This window comes from Dama dama, chromosome 21 (assembly GCF_033118175.1).
Source record: "Dama dama isolate Ldn47 chromosome 21, ASM3311817v1, whole genome shotgun sequence".
Lineage (NCBI taxonomy): Eukaryota > Metazoa > Chordata > Mammalia > Artiodactyla > Cervidae > Dama > Dama dama.
In genome coordinates, this window is record NC_083701.1 from 11,816,614 (window position 1) to 11,844,387 (window position 27,774).

Sequence of the window (27,774 nt, forward strand, 5' to 3'; positions counted from 1 at the left end):
AGGAGGGCACTGGGTATCCGGAGTGGGGGAACCTCAAAGAGAATGCATCGTGAAACCATGTGAGCCGCTCTGAAAGACCCAGTCTAGCAACTTCCTGAAAGCGAACCGCATTTGGTTGGTTTCCCAGCCCCTAACTCCTTCTCCTTTCCAGCCTTTCCTTTTCCCTCACAGCCCCCACTAGAAAAGATAATTGTCTTGTTTCCAGACGAGGTTCTGTTGCAAAGAGATAGCCTGGGGACTAGGCTCCAAAGACAGATGCTCATTTGGAATCGCCTCCCCGGCGAGGCTCCTGTGTTACACATCTGCTTGGGACATCAAACCGCTGGGTTCAGGCCTGCCCTTTGGGGTGGAGGTTGTGGCAGAATTTCAAATGAAAGGAAAATTTAGTGCTCCTGATGGCTTAGGTACAGACAGTGGCTGATGCTTTCACAGCCTTGCTGGCTGGCTAACATGCAGCACCTGTTCAGGAACTCAGCCATTTGCCACTGAGGACACACCAGTTCATGAGCAGAAGAGATGATTTTGTGACTTTACTGTGTTTTTGGTTTTATTTTCCTCCTCTCTTGAAATTTTTGGCTTGGTCCAGTACTGAATCCAGAGAGTTGAATCTGAAGGTCCCTGGCATATAATTCAGGGGAAAACTTCAAGAACTTTCTGTGAACTGTTCTTAATTTCCTAATATCTGTATTATTAATATAAATTACAATCCTTTTATTGTCTCAATTTTTAAAAAGCCCTACTCTCCATGTTGTATATTTGAGATATTTATTTTCATTTATTCTAAGCAGATGCATTTCTATTGTTTTAAAAAAACTTTTTCTTGCTCAATAGTAGAAGACCATATTGGGTTTTTAGTTAGGGGGGATGTATTGGATAAACAATATTTAAAAATAGGGTGCAAGATAACTGAATCATTTTGCTATATCCCCAAAACTAACGCAACATTGTTAATTAACTACAATATAAAATTAAAAAAGAAAAAATACATATATAATCAATCATTCATATGACCAAAATATGTTTCTTATATATATTTGGTCATCACTCACAGTTCCTGTGTTCAGACTTCCCTGGTGGCTCAGACGGTAAAGCGTCTGCCTACAATGCGGGAGACCCAGGTTCAATCCCTGGGTTGGGAAGATCTCCTGGAGAAGGAAATGGCAACCCACTAAAGTACCCTTGCCTGGAAAATCCCATGGATGGAGGAACCTGGTAGGCTAGAGTCCATGGGGTTGCAAAGAACTGGACCTGACTGAGTGACTTCACTTTCGCTTTCACAGCTCCTGGCCCTCAAAACCCTTGGAATTTCCTGCTAAGTGAAATGAAAATATCTTTTGTTACTGGGTGTCTTGTCCTTGGTTGCTTGAAAACTTCAGAGCCATAAAGGTGAAGCGGGTGTCTTAATATTCATGACAATCTCTTTTCCACCATAGTTGGGTTTCTGTTAACAGGTGACTTGTGGAAAGCACTTAAGGATGGGAGCTGGTTGCCAGAGGAAGCAGCTGTGAATGGGGCGGGCGTGTGGTCAGGCTGCTAAACATGGCTGTCCTCTTGCTCTCTGTACACCTCCTGCTCACCCAATCCCTGCTTTACCTACACCCTACTCACATGACTATCCAACCCTCTTAATCATAGGGCTTCATTAGTAACTACCTACTCGCTTGCCCCCACCCCAGCCACTGGTTTCCCTGGTAACTGAAGAGCCAGTCTTAGGTCAATCCCCTTATGAACAGTAGCCTCCTTCCCCGGAGGAGTGAAGTTTGCGGCCGGATCCTGCCTGTTTGCCATATACAGTGGGGTGCCACTCCAGGACTTTGCTTCAGACTTGTAAGCGTACCCTGTTCAATATGTGATTGATGTCTCTGTCGCTGTGTCAGGCCTTTTTCTTTGGTCTCGAGGTTGGACTTGCAAGCCTGCAGGTGCCCCCCAAGGTGGGGGCTGGAGCTTTCAGTCTCATTCCCTCATTTTGGGGGAGGGCAGAGGGGCTAGAGGTTGAATCAATCACCAATAACCAATCAGTTGTCAAACATGACTGTGTAATTAAAGGCTTCCCTGGTGGCTCAGACGGTAAAGAATCTGCCTGCAATGCAGAAGACCCAGGTTCCATCCCTGGGTTGGAAAGATTCCCTGGAGAAGGGAATGACTACCCACTCCAGTATTTTTGCCTGGAGAATTCCATGGACAGAGGAGCCTGGCTGGCTACAGTTCATGTGGTCACAAAGAGTCAGACATGACTGAGCAACTAACACTTATGTAAAGAAGCCTCTGTAAAACCCCCAAACAATGGGGTTCAGGGAATTTCCTTTTGGTGAATTTGAGGGGTGGGATGGAGAAGCTCTATGCAGTCAGCAAAAACAAGACCGGGAGCTGACTGTGGCTCAGATCATGAACTCCTTATTGCCAAATTCAGACTTAAACTGAAGAAAGTAGGGAAAACCACTAGACCATTCAGGTATGACCTAAATCAAATCCCTTGTGATTGTACAGTGGAAGTGAGAAATAGACTTAAGGGACTAGATCTGATAGACAGAGAGCCTGATGTACTATGGATGGAGGTTTGTGACATTGTACAGGAGACAGGGATCAAGACCTTCCCCACGGAGAAGAAATGCAAAAAGGCAAAATGATTGTCTGAGGAGGCCTTATAAATAGCTGTGAAATGAAGAGAAGCAAAAAGCAAAGGAGAAAAGGAAAGATATTCCCATTTGAATGCAGAGTTCCAAAGAATAGCCAGGAGAGATAAGAAAGCCTTCCTCAGTGATCAATGCAAAGAAATAGAGGAAAACAACAGAATGGGAAAGAACTAGAGATCTCTTCAAGAAAATTAGAGATACCAAGGGAACATTTCACGCAAAGATGGGTTCGATAAAGGACAGAAACGGAATGGAGCTAACAGAAGCAGAAGATATTAAGAAGAGGTGGCAAGAATACACAGAAGAACTATACAAAAAAGATCTTCATGACCCAGATAATCACAATGGTGTGATCACTCACCTAGAGCCAGACATCCTGGAATCTGAAGTCAAATGGGCCTTAGAAAGCATCACTATGAACAAAGCTAGTGAATGTGATGGAATTTCAGTTGAGCTATTTCAAATCCTGAAAGATGATGCTGTGAAAGTGCTGCACTCAATACGCCAGCAAATTTGGAAAACTCAGCAGTGGCCACAGGACTGGAAAAGTCAGTTTTCATTCCAATCCCTAAGAAAGGCAATGCCAAAGAATGCTCAAACTACTGCACAATTGCACTCATCTCACACGCTAGTAATGCTCAAAATTCTCCAAGCCAGGCTTCAGCAATACGTGAACTGAGAACTTCCAGATGTTCAAGCTGGTTTTAGAAAAGGCAGAGGAACCAGAGATCAAATTGCCAACATTTGCTGGATCATCGAAAAAGCAAGAGAGTTCCAGAAAAACATCTGTTTCTGCTTTATTGACTACGTCAAAGCCTTTGACTGTCAATAAACTGTGGAAAATTCTGAAAGAGATGGGAATACCAGACCACCTGACCTGCCTCTTGAGAAACATGTATGCAGGTCAGGAAGCAACAGTTAGAACTGGACATGAAACAACAGACTGGTTCCAAATTGGGAAAGGAGTACACCAAGGCTGTATGTTGTCACCCTGCTTATTTAACTTATATGTAGAGTACATCATGAGAAACGCTGGGCTAGAAGAAGCACAAGCTGGAATCAAGATTGCTGGGAGAAATATCAATAACCTCAGATATGCAGATGACACCACCCTTATGGCAGAAAGTGAAGAGGAACTAAAAAGCCTCTTGATGAAAGTGAAAGAGGAGAGTGAAAAAGTTGGCTTAAAGCTCAACATTCAGAAAACTAAGATCATGGCATCTGGTCCCATCACTTCATGGAAAATAGATGGGGAGATAGTGGAAGCAGTGTCAGACTTTATTTTTTTGGGCTTCAAAATCACTGCAGATGGTGATTGCAGCCATGAAATTAAAAGACGCTTACTCCTTGGAAGGAAAGTTATGACCAACCTAGATAGCATATTGAAAAGCAGAGACATTACTTTGCCAACAAAGGTCTGTCTGGTCAAGGCTATGGTTTTTTCAGTGGTCATGTATGGATGTGAGAGTTGGACTTTGAAGAAAGCTGAGCACCGAAAAATTGATGCTTTTGAACTGTGGTGTTGTAGAAGACTCTTGAGAGTCCCTTGGACTGCAAGGAGATCCAACCAGTCCATCTTAAAGGAGATGAGTCCTGGGTGTTCATTGGAAGGACTGATGTTGAAGCTGAAATCCAATACTTTGGCCACCTCATGTGAAGAACTGACTCATTGGAAAAGACCCTGATGCTGGGAGGGGTTGGGGGCAGGAAAGAAGGGGACGACAGAGGATGAGATGGCTGGATGTCATCACTGACTTGATTGGCATGAGTTTGAGTAAACTCCGGGAGTTGGTGATGGACAGTGAGGCCTGGCGTGCTGCGATTCATGGGGTTGCAAAGAGTCGGATACGACTGAGCGACTGAACTGAACTGATGCCTGGAGAGGCATGCGTGCTTCATGTCCTTTCCCCACGACCTTGCCCCAGGCATTTCTTCTATATGGTTGTTCCTGAATTGTATTCTTTAATAATAAACCAGAAATACAGGGAGTAAAATATTTCTGAGTTTTGTGAGCCACTCTAGGAAATTAATTGAGCCTGAGGAGGAGGTGTGGAAACCTCTGATTATAGCCAGTTGGCTATCACCTGGGCTTGTTTTGGTGTCTGAAGTGGGTGGGGGGCAGGTTTGTAGGATTGAACCCTTAAAGTATGGAATCAGATGCTACCTCTGGGTAGAGTGTGTCAGAATTGAGTTGAATTGTAGGACACCCAGTTGGTATCCTGAGAATTGCTGGTGTGGGGAACCCACTCCTACCAATACACATTTTCTAACTGGGCCCAGAAGCCTGAAAGATGGGGTGAAGGGACTCTCTAGGGACTGAAGAGTAGATTTGATAAGACTTCGGAACGCCACACACATTTCTTGTAAGTAAATTTCTTACTAAACAAACCTTTCATAAATAACATCAGTTTTGTTGTTGTTGTTCAGTCACTAAGTCATGTCTGACTCTTTGCAACCCCTTGGACTGCAGCACACACACCAGTTTTCCCTGTCCTTCACTATCTCCCGGAGTTTGCTCAAACTCATGTCCATTGACTCAGTTATGATATCCAACCATCTCATTCTCTGCCACCGCCTTCTCCTCTTGCCCTCAATTTTTCTCAGCATCAGGGTCTTTTCCAATGAGTTGGCTCTTTGCGTCAGGTGGCCAAAGTATTCAGTCCTTCCAATGAATAGTCAGGATTGATTTCCTTTAGGATTGACTGGTTTGATCTCCATGCGGTCCAGGGGACTCTCGAGCCTTTTCCAACTCCACAATTCAAAAACATCAGTTCTTTGGTGCTCAACCTCCTTGATGGTCCAACTCACATCTGTACATGACTATTGAAAAAAACACAGCTTTATGAAAAGGCAAAAAGAATAACCTCAGAAAAGGGCACAAATCTTAAAAGTATACAGCTTGATAAATTTTCAAAAATAAACACTCCCTGGCACCTAGTACCCAAATCAAGAAACAGCTAAGGACCAAACCTCTAGATGACCCCCTCATGTTCTTTTTGCATCATTATCTCCCTGCGAGGGGAACCGCTACCCTGATTTCTAGTTGTGGTTGTTTTGAACTTTATATAATGGAATCACAGAACACATACTCTTTAGTTTGGTCTCTTTTGCTCAACATTCTGTTTGTGAGAATTAGTCGTATGGTTGTGTGTAGCCATGGTCTGTCCTTCCTCGTCACTGTATGTATATTATTTCATTGTATGAATATAAAAATTCTTCTGAGGATATGTGTTTCCATTGTTTGCTGTTATGAATATGTCATGCTACAGATGTTCTTGTTCCCCTTCTTTAGGATATTTATATACTCCTCTTTGTTTTTTTCATTTTAACCTTTTGTGTTGGGGTACAGCCGATTAGCAATGCTGTGATAGTTTCAGGTGGCCAGTGAAGGGACTCGGTCATACGTGTATCCATTCTCTCCCAGACTCCCCTCCCATCCAGGCTGCCCGGAATACTGATCAGAGTTCCATGTGTTATAAGTAGGTCCTTATTGATTATCCATTTTAAATATGGCAGTGTTTGCCTTAGTGAAAGTGTTAGCTGCTCAGTTGTGTCTGACTCTTTGTAACCCATGGACTGTAGCCCACCTGGCTCCTCCGTCCATGGGATTCTTCAGGCAAGAATACTGGAGTGGGTGGCCATTCCTTTCTCCAGGGGATCTTCCCGACCCAGGGATTGAACCTGAGTCTCCTACATTGTAGGTGGATTCTTTATTATCTGAGCCATCAGGGAAGCCAGTTGTGAGTGGAATGCCACTCTTATTTAATGATGACAGATTGTTCTTCCAATAAGAGGATATTCTTATCAGAAATTCTCTTTTGAGGTAAAACTTCTTAAATTTGTTGCTGTGAGCATTACTTGTTCATTATAAACAAAGTAAAAGATGCCTATTAACATGTAGAAATCAGTCTTTCCTAATTGTACTGATTGTCTAGGATTTGGCATTATTCATTGTTTGCATTTAATATCTCAATTTAAGTACCCTTCCTCCCAAGTAAAAGGAGGAGTCACACTGGAGGAAGAAAATGCATTTCAAGGTAGCTTTTTTCTTTCAGTAAAAACATGTTCCTCTCTTCACCTCTGTGAGTAGAGATTTGATACTATATGTAAATGTGCCATGTAAACTCTAAAGTGCTATAAAAGTGAAAGCTATTTTAGTTAATAATTAACATTAATGCTAATAAAATATTGTCCTCTATTAAAATGCAAATGCTCTAGGGAGACTAAGGCATTAAACCAATTATGCATGACTTGGTGAGAAATATTTCATCAGCAACTTTCCCAAGCAATAAATGAAGTGGTGTGGAATAGAGGCGAGAGAGAGACAAAGGGAGAGGGGAAGAGGAAATGTGAAAGGGACAGGAGAGAAAACATAGTTATGTATGTCGGGAATGAACAAGATTAAAGGAAGGACTAACAGAAAGTAAGAGACAAGGAGGCAGGAGTGAGATGATCATATCAGGCTTTCTGGCTGTTGTGAGGAGTTCGATTTATAGTGTAAAAGCAATGGTGAATGATAGGTTATGTATTGTTTTAAAATTGGAGTATAATTGCTTTACACTGTTGTTCGTTTCTGCTGTACCACGGTGTGGATCAGCGATATGTGTACATGTACCGCCTCCTTCTTGGGCCTCCCTGCCCCCGTCTAGGGCATCACCGAGCTGCCAGGCTGAGCCCCCTCTGCGGCATCGCGGCTGCCCACTGGCTGTTTTACACGAGGCAGTGGATACACGTCAACGTCGCTCTCACAGTTTAAGTAGAGGTCTTTTAGGAGAAATGAAAGAGAATCAGAGTGACCCCAGTGGGGATCTTTCATATCTTATCACTGGGATAAAGTGGTCACTGTGCTTTTAAAGTTAAAATTCCTTTCTTTTAAAATTAAGAAGTCTCAGGTGGGGAATCTAAGATTCAAATGTAATAATGGATATAAAGCTTTCAGCTTGGAGCCCGTTGTATAAAAGGGCTTTCAACAAAAGGCAGCTATGAGGCTGGCTTTGATGCAGCAACTTGGCCTGCTTTGACCTCCAGGGTCATTCTTGCCCACACAGGACATTCACCAGTCACCCCTAGGAGTAGAGGGCAAACTAGATTCCAGAGACCTCTCTCTTCTCCTGTGCTTCCCAATATTTTTAATCTACACGTTTCTCTTCCTACCGCTTTTTCTCTGTTCCCTGCAGTTGAAGACTTAATATGGATTCCAGGTAACCTAAGTTTCATTTCCAAATTTTCTGTGAAAGATCCTTCCATTAGTACATGATTTAGCTCTCCAGGAATACCTGAACAGGGGAATTGGAGAAGGTAGCAGACCTGTCTTTAGCATCATTTCCCCTGAGAGACTGTGTGTGGAACTTCTTGGAAAGTCATCGGTTCACACAGCTCTCTCAAACACATAGGAAACTGCAGTAGAATGCTGGAGAAAAGACTGTGTAAAGAGCCTAAAGGCGGTTGATTTGAGAAATGTCAAAGGGAAGTGATATTTCTGATGCAAATTTATATGGGTTGTCGCTATTTTCAGCTGTATTGGCTGCTCTCTGTAGTGTTTATTTACTTTGCGGGTTTTAATTGACTGATCAATGTGAACTTTATTTGGACTTGTGGTTACGGGTTATTCTGAGTGTTGGTGATTATTTGGGGAGAATTGCTTTTAAAAGATAGAAAACATTCAAATCCTTAGGTCCTCTATAAAGCAGAGAGGAAGGGAATAAGCAAGTAGAAGGGAAAGGAAAAAAAAACATGCACATTTACACAGAAAGAAAGAAATAGAACTAGAATATTACCTGATGGAGTAGAAATTCATGTTCTTTCCATTGTCAGTTTGGGAAGATCCATTTGGATACTAGGAAAGATTTCTATACCACATAGGGAGATTTGACTATAGTTATTAATATTCACATTCTGGGGCAGGGCGGGAGGTCTAATATTCTGTCATTATTTTTCATTCTTCCTTTTGAATTTGATTAAGTCACTGGGATTCTCTGTGCCTCAGTTTTCTGCCTGAAAAGATACAGTGGGATGAGGCTAGTAATTCTTTAGCTGTGTGATGTAGGTCACCAGGTCACCTTCCTAGGAACTCAGAGGCTGATAAAGAAATAGGTCTGCATGTGGGGGAGGTCATGGGAGGAAGCCTAACAGATCCTACATTGGCCAGCTGCTGCTGCTGCTAAGTCGCTTCAGTCGTGTCCAACTCTGTGCGACCCCGTAGACGGCAGCCCACCAGGCTCCTCCATCCAGGGGGTTTTCCAGGCAAGAACACTGGAGTGTGTTGCCATTTCCTTCTCCAGTGCATGAAAGTGAAAAGTGAAAGTGAAGTCACTCAGTCGTGCCTGACTCTTTGCGACCCCATGGACTGCAGCCCACCAGGCTCCTCCATCCGTGGGATTTTCCAGGCAAGATACTGGAGTGGGTGCCATCGCCTTCTCTGTACATTAACAAGAGCCTCCTTTATATGTTAGACTTCTGGATACTTTAGAAGAAAGGGTTTCATGGCTGTTGGGGGAAATAGGGGAGGGACTCCTAGTCTACACTGCCTGGTTCGCACTCTTCAACTTTGTTATGTTGCACAGTCAGGTCATCAAATCTGAATTGACAAGCTTTAGGTCTTGAAGACTGGAAGTCCCTAAGAGGCTCAAACAATGAAAACATGTGACTTTTATGTTCATTTATGTGAACAAAGAGTGAAGCTGTAAGGTGGCAGAGAATACAGGGGAATGGAGTTGTTCCTTGGCTCTCAGTCAATTTGCTGAAAATCCATTTGCCAAAAAGCAATTCACCAAAACACCAATTCCCTGTAAACCTATTCAGTGAAAGTAATTTGCCGAGAAGAGCAACCAGCCTAATTCCTTGGAAACTGTCAAATATTTTAGACTAGATCTAAGACAGTTTGCTGCAACTATTTCCTAGCAAGAGATGATTTTGCCTAAAGACTGTAGCAGAGGCAGGGTTTGGGGAGGGGAGGGAATGGGGAAGGACGCAAGGCTGTAAGAATAGCAAAGTTGGTAGAATTAAAGTTTCATCTTGAGAATACAAAATGTTGATTATTTGAAGTGTTCAGAGACAAATGTGAAATGCTAGAGAAGCTGACATTCAAATTAAGCTGGATTAGCAAATCCATATAAAAAGTGTGCGGTGACATTTGGATTTTTTTTCACTTCTTGCCTGTTATGAATAATGCTGCTATAGACATTCATGTACAAGATTTGTTTTTGTTTTTCTTTTAGACACGTGCTTTCATTACTCTCAGACATTACCCAGGAGTGGAATTGCTGGTCGCATATGGTAAGTGTATTTTAACTTTTTAAGAAACCATCAGACTGCTTTCCCATGTGGCTGTATCATTTTATATTTTACCAGCAATATATGAAGATTCCAGTTTTTTTCCACATCCTTGTCAGCACTTGTTATTACCTGAATTTTAGATTCTAACCACTCAACTGGGTGTGACATGTTGTTGTCTTGATTTGTGTTTCCTCAGGAGTAACGATGTTGAGCATTTTTTCATGTGCCTGCTGCCCATTTGTTTATCTTCTTTGGGAGAATGTCTATTCAAATACTTGGCCCATTTTCAAATTGGTTGTTTGTCTGTTTCTGAGTTGTAAACATTTTATGCATTCTAGATAGAAGTGCCTTGTCAGATACATGATTTGCAAATATTTTCTCCCATTATGTGCATGTCTTCTCTCTTTCTTGATGGTGTCTTTTGAATCACAGAAGTTGTAAATTTATGTCCATTTTACCAATTTTTTTTTCTTGCATTACTTGTGGTTTTGAGATGTATCTAGAAATCATTGCCTTACCCCAGATCATGATTTTCTTTTTCTTTTTTTTCCTAAAAAGTTTTATAGGTTTAGATTTTACACTTTGGTCTTTGATCAATTTCAAGTTAGTATTTGTGAGTTAGTATGGTGTGAGGTAGGTGTCCAAATTAATCTTTCTGAAAGCGAATATTGTATTAATAACATTTATTGAGAGAATTTTCTTCCCTATTGAATTTTCTTGGCATTTTTCTTGAGAATCAGTTGACTGAAAATGTATGAGTTTATTTTTGGGCCCTCAATTATATTTACTTATTTACATGTGTATTCTTATGGCAGTGTATCATTGTTTTGATTAGTATAGCTTTACAATAAATATTCAAGTTGGGACATCTGAGTCTTCTAATTTTATTCTGATTTCTTAATATTGTTTGCTATTTCAGTTTCTGCGGAAAGATAGCTAGGAATTTCATAGGGATTGCATTGAACCTATAGATCAATTTGGGTAGAGTTTCCTTTGTAGCACTATTGAGTCTTCCAATACAGAAACAAGTGTTGTCTTTATTTTTAAATCTTTGATTTATTTAGACAATATTTTCTAACTTTAGGTATACAATCTTGAACATCCATCACTGACATTTTCCCTAGGTGTTTATTTCTTTTGATTCCATTGTGAATTAAATTGTTTTCTTAATTATACTTTCAGATTGTTTGATGCTTCTACCAAATACAATTGATTCTTGTGTATAAGTATAATTGATCATTTGTCAAGTGACCTAGCTAAACTTGTTTATTATTTCTAGTATTTTTTATGGACTTCTTAGGGTTTTCTACATTAGGATCATGTCAGATCTTTGTGAAGACAGTTTTACTTCTCCTTTTCAATCTGGATGACTTTTATTTCATTTTCTTGTTTGATTGCACTGGATAGAACTTCTGGTCTAATGTTAAATACAAGTGTCAAGTGCAGGCACCTTTTCTTTATTCTGGATATTACAGAGAAATGTGGATTTTTTACCATAAAATATGATGTTAGCTGTAATTTTTTTTCTAGATTCTCTTTATCATGGCAAAAAGTTTAATTCTATTTCAACTTTTGTGAGAGTTTTATCATGACTGTGGATTGGATTTTGTCAAATACACATGCTCTGTCTGTTGTGCTGATCATATGGTTTTTTGATTTTCTGTGCTAAAACAGCCTTATATTGCTTTGACAAATTCCACTCGATCAAATTGTTTAATTCTTCTTCTATGAATCTGTATGATTTGCTAATATTTTGTTGAGAATTTCTTCATTGCTTTTTGGTCTTCTTTTGCAGTTAACTATTTTCTCTTTGCTTTTAATAGTATTCTTATGATGAGGTAGGTTAAAAACAAATAGTTAAGATTCACTGAAGATGAGCATGTTGGAAGAAACTTTTCTGTAATACCTATGAACTTTTAGATAAGATGGAAGTGAGACTGAATTGTGTTTTTTCCATAGTCTACAAATTGTGTACAGGATTTAGAAGAATTCAGTTGGCTTCCATTCCTAATTTAGCTTAGCATTAGATGTGTGTCTCTGGGCTAATTGCATTCTTTCTCTGAAGACGGTTTTCTGGAACAGAGATAAAAATACCTGTTCTTAAGTAGATGGTCAGTGCAAGGTAGGTACTTGAAATTTCTTCAAATACTTCCTTCCTGCTTACCTGAATTAGAAATATGGGACATATGTGCTTTAATAACTTTTTTGCACTATAATTTCCACATCATAAAATTCCTTTTATAAGTGTTCAATTTAATTATTTTAGTAAATGTATAGAATTGTGTAACTATCACCACAATCTAATTTTAGAACATGTTTATCACCCCAATAAGTTTCCTTGGGTCTGCAATTAATTTCTACCTCCACTCCTAGGCATAAGTAACCATGATCTGTTTTTTATCTGTACAAATAGGCCCTTCATAGACTTCTTAAAGATGAAAAGACCTTTCATGTAAATGATATATAGTCTTTCGTATTTGACTTGTTAAACTTAGCTTAATATTTCTGAGGCTCATCCATACTATAGAATTATCATAGTTTGTTACTTTTAATTGCTGAGTGGTATTTCATCATATGGGTATACGACATTTTGAAAATGCATTCATAGTTGATGGGCATTTGGATGTAAAGTGTTTTTTGTACAACATTGTATGCTGCCCAATTAAAACTCATCAGAATTTTCAGATTAACTAAGAGTTATTTTCCTTTGAGTAAGTATTTTGAAGAAAGCAAATAACTCTGACACAAAGATGTAAAAGAGATGACACATATCAGATATGTAAAAGGGGAGTTTGTTGTATATAATGTTTAGCAATTGCTTTATCAATCATCGATGTATCTGTCATTTAGCACTGTTTATTTTAGCACTTAAGAACAAAGGAGTAAAGCATTCTCACCTTTGTCTTAAATTCCTGAAACAAAATTCTTTAGGTTATATAACTATCACTGAATAATTCAATTTCATTTATTTTACTATAACTACTAACCAGCACAGTGGTCTTGTTCACCTTAAAAGTATTTTTAACAGGGAGACTGGAAACCAAAAACATGGTGGATGCTGAGACAGGTTGGAAATGAAATCCACCAGAGTTCTTTCATTTTTCATACTCCATGCTGATGACATTTTGTCTGTAGTAAGCAGCCCGTTCGCATCCAGTTACCTTCAGGTAGGTGTAGCTTCCCGGGGTCACTGAAGCCGGTAGCCTTGGTTTTGTGAAAGATCTGCTCACCCACATCAGAATACCCATTACCCTGCTCTGAATTTCCTGTTCAGTTGCCTGTTTCATTTATCAAGGGGTCTAATTTCTAATTTTTGTAAATCTAAGGTGCAGTCCCTGAGGTAGTAGATGATCAATAAATTTGCTGGATAAATGAATATGTGCTAAGAAAACTGTTCAGAATGTTGGTATTTGTCTTTCCAGGAGGCAGCTATTTTTAGTATTTTCTAGGTGGGTTGAAGTGAAAAGGACCCCTTCTTGATCCCACTTATAATTTCCACTATGGGTCAGTTATTGGGAAGAAATTCCATGTGGTTCCTCTCATTTGCCTAGAGGAATTCAGTGGGAACCGGCCACTTCTCACTCATTGGCTTTCTGTAGCTGAGGAATCTATTATAGATCCCTAAAAAGCCTTTCTTTTGTGCACTGGGGTTTCAAAGCTGGCATCTACTTTTCCCTTCAGATCTATAACTTTGCATTCATATCCAGTTCATGTAATGCTTGATCCCTCGAGGAAGAACTGAGAGGGAAGTCAGATTTAAACACAGTGATGGTAATATCTCCCTTATGTATCTGCATTATTTTTTAAAATTAATTTTCATTAGAGTATAATTGATTTACAGTGCTGTGTTAGTTTCTGCTATACACTAAAGTGAATCAATTATACATATATCCACTGTTTCTTAGAGTCTTTTCCATAGAGGTCATTGCAGAGTAGTGAGTAGAGTTCCCTGTACTATACAGTAGGTTTTTATTTCTTACCCTCATCCGATTTCCTGTGACCTCTATGCCCTTTTTTCTCTTTTCACTTTAAAGCTTTTATTTTGTTTTGGGATATAGCTGATTAACAGTGTTGTGACAAAAAAACAAACAAACAAAAAAAAACAGTGTTGTGACAGTTTCAGGTGAGCAGGGAAGGGACTCAGCCATACATACACATGTATCCTTTTCTCCCAAACTCCCCTCCCATCCAGGCTGGCATCTAACATTGAGAAGAGTTCCTTGTGCTATATAGTAGGTCCTTGGTATTATCTGTTTTAAATACATCACAGTGTGTACGTCCATCCCAAATTCCCTAAGTATCCCTTCCCCCAGCAACCCTAAGTTCATTCTCTAAGGCTGCTCCCCATCCTTCTTTACAGTGAAACTAGAGTAATCTTTCCAAAGCACAGATCTCAAGATGCCATAACCTACCTGGAACTCTCTCCAGTAGCTTTCCTTCACTCCAACATCTCACCTACATGGTTCCAACGTAGCTCCTTCCTAATGTGACTTCTGCTTCCTTTTCTAGTGTCACCTCTGGTCCCTCATCCCTTCTTATATACCTTAGCATCGTGAATCCTGAGCATCAGGGACTGGCTCCATGGGTATTTTCAGTTACAGCTGAGGGGAGATGGAGATAACACTGAACAAGAGGAACAGCGACAGCAATGGCAGCTGATCTGCTGAATGTGCCATGCATCCCTGAGAAAGTCAAAGATGGGAGACAGGGCTCTTGTTTTACCCTCAGCTGGCTACAGTTTCCATGTGCCTCTCAGAGCGTGCTACCTTTGCCGTCAGTTGCTAACCACCTCATATTTCTCAAACAGTGTGATGATCCCAGTTCTGGGGAAATGTGCTGAGGTGTCTCCCATATGGGGCTACCACAGAGCTCCTTCCAAAGGCATTTTCTAAAGAAAATTTGGACTCTCTGCAACGTAGAGGGTTTGTGCTGACTTTGGATCTCTTGAATGGTTAACAATGGCCTTCAGATCCTCAAGCTTTCCCAGCTCCCCAGCACATGCCCTGATCTGATAAGTCCTCCTGTGTTCTTTTTCTCTGTTCTCACATTCAAGCCTCAGCCCACACTGACTCCCCGGGAGCTTTCTCTGACCCTTCTCACACTGGACTTAATCATCTGCACTTCCGTGCTAACAGAACCGCTTTCCATGCCTCAGGATCTATTAGGAGTGGTGATGTGTTAGTTTTTTTTTTTTTTTTTTTATTAGTTGGAGGCTAATTACTTCACAACATTTCAGTGGGTTTTGTCATACATTGATATGAATCAGCCATAGATTTACACGTATTCCCCATCCCGATCCCCCCTCCCACCTCCCTCCCCACCCGATTCCTCTGGGTCTTCCCAGTGCACCAGGCCCGAGCACTTGTCTCATGCATCCCACCTGGGCTGGTGATCTGTTTCACCATAGATAGTATACATGCTGTTCTTTTGAAATATCCCACCCTCACATTCTCCCACAGAGTTCAAAAGTCTGTTCTGTATTTCTGTGTCTCTTTTTCTGTTTTGCATATAGGGTTATCGTTACCATCTTTCTAAATTCCATATACATGTGTTAGTATGCTGTAATGTTCTTTATCTTTCTGGCTTACTTCACTCTGTATAAGGGGCTCCAGTTTCATCCATCTCATTAGGACTGATGTTAGTGTTAGCTTTTTAATTCTAACATTCCTTCTACATTTAGTGCTTGACCTGCTTCCATAAAGTAAATCTCTCTGTCATAAATGGGTCTATTTGCCCTGAAATACAGTTTTTTACAGACAAGCTAGGATGAATACTTAATTACTTCTCTTTAATTACCAATTTGCAAAGGAAGATGTTGCTTTAGTAACCACTTCAAATGGTAACAAATACACTTTCGTTCCTAGTTTTTCTTTTTTTTTGAGTATCATTATAGACTCATGGCTTTCATAAGTCCCAAGTATTTCAATCCATGATAATCACTGTTTCTTTTAGGACTCCAGTCATGACGATTTTGGGCAGCATGAGCTCCTTCCAGGTGGTTCTTGTGTCCTTTTGACATATCCAATTACTATTTGAAAGCTTCTTTGCTTTTGAACATGACAGTGTGTTCCAGGCTCAATTTGTACTTTCCCTAATCCAGTCCTGAAAGCAACCAGTTCTCCAAGAAAAATAGATTTTTTGTAAAGCAAAATCAGAGTGCTAGGTGTGATTATACCTACCTTAGTGACATTGTTGCTAGACCATTTCAATGGACTAAGATAATACACAATTAGTAGAATCATTCATTCATTTAACTATTTCCACTGCAATGTCAATGTTAATTTTATTGTTAATTTTTGATCTCACAATTGAATCTTTTATTCTCTTTGACAGTCATTCATAACTCCTCCTTTGTTTTATTGTATGACATAAATAAAATGGTTTCAGAATAACAGTATGAACTTTCTCACTAACATATTACAGTCAGATTGAAATTGCCCTGTTGTTCTTTTTGTCCATGGAACATGTTCTGCAGAGGATGTTAAATCAAAGTGCTGTGGTCAAAGCATCTTGGGGGGAAAAAATGATCGTTTCTCTGTGTGGTTATGTTACTAAATTGATGTATGGTTAGGTTTATTTGTCTCGGTTTATTTTCAATTTTTAGAAAGGCTTTTAGAAGGTAACTTTACTTTTAATAGGCATGAACTTACATCAGTCAAAGGGTGTGACGGTATAGAAAGGCAAACACAAGGAAGTTTTGTGTCCATCTCTTTCCTCTCCACAATTCTCCAATATATTTCCTGTGAAGTAACCGGGGTCGCAAAAGAGTTGTATATAACTTAGCGACTAAACAACCACCACAAATGGCATTTTTGTTAGTTTCTTGTTTGTATTTCCTGTGCTTGTTTCCTTGTTGTTTTTGTAAATGTATGAAGCATATGGGGATTATTTTCTTGTTTTAGACAAGAGGAAGCATATTATAGCTGGTCTACACTTAGTACTGTTTTCACTTAGAAATATACCCTGGTGAATTCTCCATATTACTGCAGACAGACTGTTCTCATTCTCTATGTCCACATAGTCCTCTATTGTGTGAATGTACCATGGCTTATTTAAGTGCACCTGATGGCTGGACACATCAGTTGTTTTAATGTCTTGACTTATAAATAATACTACAATTAATAACCTTCCATGTATGTCCTTTCATACTCTATCAAAGATAGTTTTCTATAGGACTGATTTCTAGAAGTAGAATTAGTGCATCAAAGAGTAAATGAATTGTAACTCTGGTAGATACTGCCAAAGCCCATGGGTTTTTTCCTGTTTTATGTGCAAATAGATGATAGCTCAGTTGTTAAAGAATTGCCTGCAAGGCAGGAGACCCCACTTCGATTCCTGGGTAGGGAAGATCCGCTGGAGAAAGGAAAGGCTATCCACTCCAGTATTCTGGCTTGGAGTATTCCATAAACTGTATAGTCCATGGGGCCGCAAAGAGTCGGACACAACTGAGCGACTTTCACTTTCATGCAAATAGAAAAGCCTCCATTTGAAGAGTGTTGCAGCTGAAAAAATTTCAGATCACCTTCTGTGATATTCTGTGACACTTGTTTAGTTTGTGAAGCATTAGGAAGTTATGGTGGATCCCCAGTCACCACCGTGATCATTCCAGGAATTGTCCCATTTCATCCTCTCAACAGTTCTAGGAGGTAGATACTGAGCAGGTGAACTTTGTCTTTCTGTATCCTTAGCAGGGTGGGCTCTCCCCCTTATTGGGGGTACTAAGTAGAATTACCACCTTCTTCTCCTTCCTCCAGGAGTAAACAAGTACATCTCTTAGGAAAGAAATCAAATCAAACAAAATTAGTATTCTGGTTAAGGTGTGAAGATTTGGTAACAGTAGAGGGAGGGTTATCTCTACCACCACTGTTTCTGCTACTATTAGGTGAAGACAATGACCGTTTACTGATTGCTTCCAAAATATATATGGGACACCATGCTAAGCATTTCTAAGGGTTAAATAATTTAATATCTACAACCATCACAGAAAATAAGAGCAGCTGTTATTCCCACATAGGGAAAGTGGAACTTGGTGACAGCAGGGCAAAATAATGCCAAGGACTGTGTTAAGCACTTCCCCAACAATAAGTTATTTAACAAAACAACGACATGAGTTTAGGGGCTAAAACTTTCTCCGTCTTACGGATGAGACAGCTGAGTCTCAAAGTTAAGAAGCTGCAGGACTGGCATTCAGACTCTGACCATCTTAACCTTGGCCTTGGTCTTCACAGCACTAGTGCCATAGACATCGTGGGGTGGAGAAGAGTTAAGCTTGCCTCTTTGTTTCAATGTCTGAGTGTCTGGGGTCTGGTCATCTTATTGCTCTGAGCTCAATCTCCTTACTTAGGGCATCTGTGCTTCCTACCTGGCAAGTTTGATCAGTGGAGATAAAGTGAAAGTCTGCAGCATTTAGTTGAATTTTAAAAAGGTCCTGAGCTGTCTTCAGTCCTAACTTGGGTACTTACTTTCTGTGTGACCTCATCCAAACATGTGGAACTCTCTGGACTCTACTCGTTACCAAGTCCAAGCTCATACTGCTTGCTGCATGATAGGGCAATAAACTGAGAGACAAGTTGTTCTTGTTTTTAATATTTATTTTTATTTGGCTATACTGCATCTTTATTGTGGCACATGGGGGCTTCTCTTATTGCAGTGCAAGGGCTTAGCTGCCCTGCTGCACATGGGATCTTAGTTCTCCGACCGGGGATTGAACCCACATCCTCTGCATTGGAACTTGGAACATGGATTCTTAACCACTGGACCACCAGGGAAGTCCCTGAGAGATGCATTTTTGGGTAAGGAATAGCAACTTTATTTAGAAAGTCAGCAGACGGAGAAGATGGTGAATTACTGTCCCAAAGAACCATCTTACTTGGGTTAGAATTAAGGCTTCTTTTACATTAAAAGGGGAGGGGATATGACTGGTTGTTGCAGATTTCTTGGTGCCAGAATCCTTTGTCCTTGCAGCTGTCCACATAGATCTAATCACAATGTTCTTAAAAATCTCCAACCAATGTTCTTCTCTGTTCTACAACTTTTTTTTACAATTTATTTTTAACTGAAAGATAATTGCTTTATCATATTGTGTTGGTTTCCACCAAACATCAACATGAATCAGCTATAGGTCTACCCATGTTCTGTGTACCTCTGTAAGGAAGGAGAAAGTGTTACTACACCTTTAAAGATCAGAGCCTTAAGAATGGGCTCTCCTGTGTATTTCAGGCTGCAGGCAACATTCTGTAACAAAAGGTGCAAAGCCAGCATGACTCAGCACAGACAGAGCAGGGGGGGTGGGGGGCGGTTAGAGCTAAGAAGTAGATTCAGTATGGAGTCAGGTTTGCTCTTCTCTGCTACACACTTGGTCTTTTCTTCCTAACATGACAGAGATCTCAGAAACACTCAAGGAGATCATAGTTAGTGGCTAACAACTAACGTTTTGCTCTTTACCTGGTTTCATGTACACTTCATACCTGTTTTATGAGATGGGAACTACTGTGATATCCATTTGACAGATGAGACTGCCGAGGATGGAGAAATTTAAGAAACTTACCAAAGCTCTCTCCTAATACATACCAGAGCCAGGGTATGAATCCAGGCAGGGCTACCTCTTAGCTGTCCCACAAACACCAGTGTCTTTGATAACAGGCAATTCCAGGTTTGAATCCAAGCATTACCACTTACCAGATGTGTGTCAGAATACATTATTTACCCTCACTGAGACTCGGTTTGCACATCTGTAACATAGTGGTCACTGGAGAGGATTGACAGAGATCCTCTATGCAAATGCCTAAGCTGATAGCCTGGTGCGTAATCAGCTGATAACAAATGTTAGTCCCCTTCCAGGTGGGATACTGGCAAGATAAATTGCTCCCTGAAGGCTGACACAGGGAGAACTGCCTACCTCGGTCCACCAAATGAGACTTGGAGGAATTAAACTGGGCAACTTTAATCGATCATCTTGTAATTTCCCCAACTGGATGCAGAATTGCCATACTCTATCATAGAGTCATTACATTTGTCACTCCATGGGGCCTGAGGAATGCATTGTTGTATCTTTGCTATTAAGATGGAGTTTATCTAATTAAAATCAAGGAGTTCTGCAAACAGCCTATGGTGTTTCAATTCCAGCAGGCAGTGTTTAATCAGAACAATTGCCTATGTGCCTACTGATTGTGTTTCTTTTGGATCAAATTCTCCACTTAATGTGCCATAGGATTGCACATTGACTGAAGCTGATGGCAGACTAGATGGGGATGGTACAACTATTTGCTGGGAGCTGAGTGGTTACTGTTTTCACAGCTTTTATTCTTGCTAGTTAAATAAACCCTGAATAGGTGAGAGACAATTGTTCTGTCTTTTCCCCATTGACTTGGACATATGTGAATTTCTTCACTTGTTTGACACGGATGTATTAGGACTTACTAGGTTATATATAGGTGTTATATATATAGGTGTTATACTAGGTTCTGGGTAATTCAGTGACAGGGCTTAAGAGCTGGTTCTTGATGTCTCAGGGAACAAGATCCCAGGATGTGGAAGTTGCAGATAATGCAATGAATAACAGTGTTACTGGAAATCTGAAATTAAAGGTTATGACTAACGGCCCAAAGGGAAGAATCCTGGGAGGGTAAAGTTAGCCTGACGTGGGGTAAAGTTCCTACCCTTCTATTTTTCTAGCTGTATGTCCTTGGGCAAGTTTCACCTTTATTGAACTTCAAATGCTAGATGACTTTGCTAATGTAACACACGGCAAAGCCAGGATTTGAACCCTGGCAACTGACTCCAGAGATTCATAATAACCACTATGTTGTATAATGAGGATGGAGTCAATAAAGCCTCTTACATTGCTATGGTGCTTCAGATGAAAAATTTTATCATTTGACCCTTTAGGAAACCCATGGCTGTGAGGAGGATGGGAAGATGCTAATTTGGAAAAGCATATGCACCCCAATGCTCATAGCAGCATTATTTACAGTAGCCAAGATATGGAAGCACTCTAAGTGTCCATCAATAGAAGAATGGATAAGTATGATACAGGGTGTGTGTATGTGTATGCACATGTGTGTGTGTGTGTGTGTGTGATGGAATATTACTTAGCCATAAAAAAGAAAAAAATTGCCATTTGCAGCAATACAGCTGGACCTGGAAGGCATTATGCTTAGTGAAACTGTGACTTTGGTCATCTACTTATTTAAGAAATATTCCTGAGCACCTGATATAAATCAGTCATGATTCAGAGCTTTGGGGAAACTCTGGTGAATAAGGCAGGCAAAGTTTCTGCTTTCATGAAACTTATATTTCAGGGCATGGAGTTTAGAAAAAAGGAACAAAGGAGAGTTTCAGATAGTAATAGTAATACAACTATCTTTACAACTCTGGAGAGGTGGAAGTTAAGTTGTAGAAAACTGTTAGTCATTCTATTAATTCCTGCCCGTAGAATTGCAAAATATGTCAGGTGCAATGTAGTTGATTTATCACCTTGTCGCTATTGAGCAGTTTTACCTGTTTTACATCAGTTTGTAAGCCCACTTCTGCATTCCTTAGCTGAATATCAGTGTGTGGCATTTGGATTTCTCTGTTGAACTGGTGGTCACATTTCACTGTGGTCACCTCATTAATTACTGAGCTAATCAAAATCTTGGAGGGACTTCTCTGGTGGTCCAGTGGTTAAGACTCTGAGCTTCCATTGCAGGGGGTACAGGTTCAATCCCTGGTGGGGGAACTAAGATCCCACATGCTGTGGAGCTCATCCAAAATATAAATAAAAATAAATTTAAGCAAACATCTTAAACTTTGATGTATGTTTGTTTTTACCTGTGTATGGGAGTCATGATTATATCTTCTATTAAAATGTATAATAGCTTGGAACATGTACATTAATGAGATAATTTCAGACAGTAGTAAGTATCATCAAGAAAACAAGATAGGTGATGTTCTTGAGGGTGATTGTGAGGAGGCTGGGAAGATGTGAATTTTGATGATATGTTGGGAAAGTCCTTGCTGAGGGGGTGAAACTGGAGCTGAGACTCTGGTGGATAAAGGAGGGCAGAGTGTTCCAAGCAGAGGGAATAGCTTGTGCAAATGTCCTGAGACAGAGATTCACTGTCAGATTCAAGAAACAAATTGCAGTGAATAAGGAGGTGAATGGTAGATTGTTCAGTGACTGAATCGTGTCTGACTCTTTGTGACCTTTTGGATTGTAGCCTGCCAGGTTCCTATGTCCATGGGATTTTCCAGGCTAGAGTACTGGAGTAGGTTGCCATTTCCTCCTCCAGGGGATCTTCCTGACCCAGGGATCGAACCTACGTCTCTAATGTCTCTTGCATTGGCAGGTGAGTTCTTTACCACTATTTGAGGTCTTTTGGGCTCTGTTGAGGAGTGAGAACTTAACCTTAAGTGCCACAAGAAGCTGTGTGGTTTTGCACAGTGAATTGTAATCTTCTGATTTGTATTAGAGTATGGATGTGTATATCTTATTTTCTTCCTCAAATTATTATTAAACCTGACATTTTAATTAGCTCATGTCTAATGAATAAAAAATTTGTTTTGATTAATAATTATAAACAAATGCAATCATGAAAGTAACACATAATCTTTGTGCAAAACAAGAACTCTAACAAGAGGAAATAAAAAGGTATTTAGCTTTTAGAATGGAACATAGCTCATGTAGCGTTTTCGGTTACTGTTTTATCTCAGAGTCATGGATACCTCAAGCTAACGAGATTAATTTACAAGACATCTTCCAAACTGATGATCTACAAACACTTAATCATTTACTATGTTTCTTTGTGGCATCTGGTCATTGGGCAATAGCAGTTAATTGGTACTGCCAGCAAGCGGCAAGTGCCAGAGACACCTGAGGCTTTTGCACCAACCCCAGTTCACTTCAGGTTGCCCATCTGCGTGCTCTTCCTCTGATAGACCCCCACTGGGAAGGCTCTTCCAGTCTGGTGGTCCCAAGGGGTAGGGGGTAATCTTCTCCCCCTACCTCCCAACAGGGAGCCCACTTGGGAAGAAATTAACCAGTGGAAAGAAAGCTTGTACAAAGAAAGAAAGAGGAAATTCAGTGGAGGTGCCCAGAGGCCTGTATGTTAGGAAGCAGGAAATGGGCATTTCCTCCTCTTAGACCTGCCGTGAAATAAAGGTCTATTCCTTCTGTTTAAGTCAATGGATATTATGTGCCGTTCAGATTCCTAGGTGGCTCAGTGATAAAGAATTCGCCTGCCAATGCAGGAGACATGGGTTTGATTCCTGTGTTGAGAATATCCCCTGGAGATGGAAATGGTAACCCACTCCAGTACTTTTGCCTGGGAAATCCCATGGACAGAGGAGCCTGGCAGGATACAGTCCATGGGGTCACAAAGAGTTGGATACAAGTTAGCCATTGAACAACAGATTGGTACATGAGATCAGAGAAAGGCCTCCTTTTTGGATGGACACTGCCTTTGTTTTATCAGGGACAAAAACTGCCGATAGAAAAGGAACTGACTCTCTCTCAGTAGAATCGCTGGGGTCCAACTTCCTACTGATGAATACAATGTGGGGAACAGTTCCAGGGAACACTTCTCTGGATGATCTTTCTCTATCTGTAGAGACAAGTCCTTCATGTAAAAAGAGGACTTTAGCATTGAATGTACTTAGGAATCATTGAAATGCAACTGATAATGACAAGATCTTATGATCAAGGACTGGACCATAATTATAAGAATTATTCTAACTAAAGGTTAAGGACCTGGAATTTGGAGTCAGGCAGATCTGAACTTTGCCATAGTAGTTGTGTGGCAAAGTTAACTAACTTGTCTTAGGCAAGTTAACTAACTTGGCTAAACCTCCATTTTCCCCATTTGTAAAATGGTAATGATGATAGTGTATGCCTTATAGAATCGATGTAATTTTAGGAAGAGAAAAAACACATCTTCCATCAGTTCAGTCACTAAGTTATGTCCAACTCTTTGTGACCGCATGGACTGCAGCACGCCAGACTTCCCTGTCCTTCACCATCTCCCAGAGTTTGCTCAAACTCATGACCGTTGGATCAGTGATGCCATCCAACCATCTCATCCTCTGTTATTCCCCTTTTCCTCCTGCCTTCAATCTTTCCCAGCATCAAGGTCTTTTCCAGTGAGTTCACTCTTTGCATCAGGTGGCCAAAGTATTGGAGTTTTAGCTTCAGCATCAGTCCTTCCAATGAATATTCAGGATTGATTTCCTTTAGGTTTGATTGGTTTGATCTCCTTGCTGTCCAAGAGACTCTCAAGAGTCTTCTTCAGCACCACAGTTTGAAAGCATCAGTTCTTCAGTGCTCAGCTTTCTTTATGGTCCAACTCTCACAACTGTACATGACTATTGGAAAAACATAGCTTTGACTATATGGACCTTTGTTGGCAAAGTGACATACTTAGTGCAATAATGGAAGAACACAGTCTGCATGTACAACAGGGAAAAGGAATGAAGTCCTCAGGACTTAGTAAGGTTTATGTAATCCCATCTCAGCAGAAACTCGCTAGAATAGAGTAACAAGGATACTCCCTAGGCTATAGGGAGATAGGTTTTATAATGTGGAGGCAGAATGAATTCTTCAGTTAGGGACAAAATAGAGCTACACATACTTTTCATGGTTTTGATTAGCTCTGCATTAAGCTACTTTCTTGCTACTAATTCAGTATCCCAAGAATTTTCACACAGGTAAAACTGAGCACCTGGAGAGCTGACTGTGGTCACTGGAAATACATATTCCCCGTGCTAAAGGGATTTATTGGCTAGAAGTGAATACGGGGACAATATTCCCTTGAGCACATGGATCGTAGCTTCTCTTCAAGGTGTTCAAGGCCTAGAATTAAAGTGGAGCCCACTGAAGATCACCCTTTCTCATCACCCATGATTGTTACTTGAAAAATAACTAGTTGGTGAGTTGGGACTTAAGTTTTGCTAAACTAGGGTGACCATATTTCCTGGTTTGTGCGGGACAGTCCTGCATGTATGCACGTTATCCCAGAGTAATTACTCACAGCACTGCTTTCCATTCTGATATCTGTCTTGGTTTAGGTGATTAATTATGTGACCTTACCCTTATCACGTGGTAATTGGCCCAAGCTTGGGAGAACTCACTCACAGTATTTCTGGTTGCCAGTGTGAGTAGACAGATGTTCCTTTTTGTGACCTTTTCCTTTTTGGGGGGTCAATTGGGATGAAAATGTATTTAAAGCTTTGAAAATAATAAGTGGTTGGGTAATGGCCATGCGATAAAGAGTAGTATTATTATTGTCATTATGGTGGTTGTCATCATCTGTGGAGATAAATGTTTCTGCTGATGAAAGGGCCTGCAGTGTGGTAGAACCATCAATTAACTAGAACGTTTTTCTTTTTCCCAAGATGAAGAAAAAATTCTGGATGCCTACTGAAAACCAGGCTCTGTGCTTGATATTCTGTGTGCATTTCATTTCAACAAGGTTTTTAAATATAAGTTTCTGGACAAGGCTTTTCCTCCTCTAAATTGCAATTTTGCTCTGGCGTTTATTGACTGGGTGATTTCATGCAGATCACTGACCCCTGGGACCTCAGTTTTTCTCTCTTTTGGATGAGGTTTAAAATGGGGTATCACCTCTAACTGAGGTGATAAAAGAGTGGGATCAAAAATAGAATGGTCATTAAGAAGAGCCGTAATTGTCTTGTTTCTCTTGTCTGAAGTGAGTGTTCACAAAATAGCCTGTGAGATCATGCTCCTTAGCTCTCACCACCACCTCCAACACACTACTTGATGTCTCTGGGTAAGAGAACTTCCCATACCATTTCTGCCTGTGAATCATAACCGGGGAAGGGGCTTGACCACAGAGCCTGATAACAGCCCTGGATTCAGACGCTGGGCAAGAGTGAGAAGTGGTTTTTCTGCTGGCTGCTCTTTTTTTTTTTTTTTTTTTTTGCTTTGTCTTCTCTAGCACATGACAGGATCTGGCAGAGGTAGTGGTCAGGGGGGGATGATGGAGGAAGTAACCTTTTCTCTTACTGGGGGAGATGTGCTCCATTGTAACTATGAAGTGCAGCTTCACATGGCTGGGCCCTCACTGGCTGGAAAGGGCAGCGTGGGAGCCAACAGAAGTGGTCTTAGTGTTTTTGTCAATGAAAACCCAGTAGACCACAGGAAGAGATGACCACACTTTTCCCACTTGATTCACATGAAAGATAAAGACCTCCATTGTGGAGCCAGCCTTCGGGCATTATCTGATGCTGCTGTTTCTGCTGCGCAGAATTTGCGCGTCCCACATGACTCAGGCTCATGCAGCCCTGTTCCCTCGGGGTGACTCTGACTGCTTAGCATTCTGCAGATTCTTGGCTCTGGTCTGGAGAGCCCGCCACTCAAAATGAGCATGGCCGTGTGGGCTGCAGACCTTTTGACGTGGGAAATAGTTCCAAGGGGCATGTAGATTACAATGGGCTTTTCTTATGGTGTTTAAATATATACTGGTTTTTTGGCAAGTGAAATTCACACACACGCACACACACAAACGCAATCCTCAGTGATTAGAATTTCCAATCACTCATAATCTGTAAAAATAATTCTGTGGGGTGAAGGGAAAGTAATGTTTAAGTACATTTGTTGTTGTCGTTCAGTCTCTTAAGTCATGTCTGGCTCTTTGAGACCCCATGGACTGAAGCACGCCAGGCTCCTCTGTCCCTCCTTATCTCCTGGAGTTTCCTGAAATTCATGTCTATCATATTAGTGATGCCATTTATCTAACCATCTCATCCTCTGCCATCCCCTTCTCCTTTTGCCTTCAATCTTTCCCAACATCAAGGTCTTTTCCAACGAGTTGGCTCTTCACATCAGGTGGCGAACATATTGGAGCTTCAGCTTCAGCAACAGTTCTTCCAATGAATATCCAGGGTTGATCTCCATTAGAATTGACTGGTTTGATCTCCTTGCTGTCCAAGGGACTCTCAGGAGTCTTCTCCAAAACCATAATTCAAAAGCATCAGTTCTTGATACCATGCTACAGACCCCCTGTAGACAGTTTCCTAAAACTCCCATGTTAATTCCTCACTGAAACTTTCAAGGTATTATCATCCCCACTGTATTAGTGGGGAGACCAAGGTTCAGGGAGTTAAACTATTGGCCTAAGATGGTCACATACACAAAAAGGGTGGTCCTAGAAGATAATACCAGTTGGAAATCAATTGCATGTCAAGTGCAGTGGTAGGCATTCTGTAGACAGTTCTTTTCTGGATTCTGCTAACAACTTTATGGGGTAAGTATTAGCCCCACTTATAGATGAAAAAAATCAGAGTTCCAGTGGGTAGATAGTATTGTCTAGTGTGGCAACCAGGATTGGAAATGTGTTTTTGCCCACATCTTGCTGCCATGTGATTCCACTTTTAAGAACCAGAGGCTTTTCACAGCAAATGGACTTATCTCAAGGATGTGATCAAAAGGGAAGCTGGCTGGAGCTGACTTAATCCAAGCTCCCCTACCTATGTCAGAAACTGTGTTCAATCATTTCTTTACTTCCGTAGCAAACTTTGAAGACATGCTGTGTACGAAGTGTCACAGAGGACACTGGAATTCCAAACAATGACTTCATGCATATGTAACAAAAAACATTTATCTATGTTCCTTATACCGAGACAGTAAGCAAAGTGATGCTGTTTTTAAAAAATTGAAGTGTAGTTGATTTACAATGTTATAGTAGCTTCAGGTATACAGCATAGTGATTCAGTATTTTTACAGGTTATATATATTTCATTAAAATTATTGCAAGAATGGCTATGATTTCCTGTGCTGCACAATATGTCTTGGTTGCTTATCTATTTTATATACAGTAGCTTGTATGTCCTAATTCCATACCCCATCTCACCCCTTTGCCTTTCTCTCTCC

The 27,774-nt window shown here is 40.6% G+C and overlaps 1 long non-coding RNA gene and 1 other non-coding gene across 2 annotated transcripts in view; both read left to right on the forward strand.

Moving 5' to 3' along the window:
- The first annotated feature begins 1,067 nt into the window (after positions 1 to 1,067).
- On the forward strand, positions 1,068 to 1,139 carry TRNAC-ACA (transfer RNA cysteine (anticodon ACA)). Its single transcript has one exon. It is a non-coding gene; the product is annotated as a tRNA-Cys (tRNA).
- Positions 1,140 to 9,850: 8,711 nt separating this feature from the next.
- The window catches only part of LOC133042265 (uncharacterized), a 301,029-nt gene continuing 283,105 nt past the window's right edge, over positions 9,851 to 27,774 (forward strand). Inside the window, exon 1 of the long non-coding RNA XR_009689461.1 lies at positions 9,851 to 9,908. This is a non-coding gene — a long non-coding RNA (uncharacterized LOC133042265). The remainder of the gene's footprint in view (positions 9,909 to 27,774) is intronic.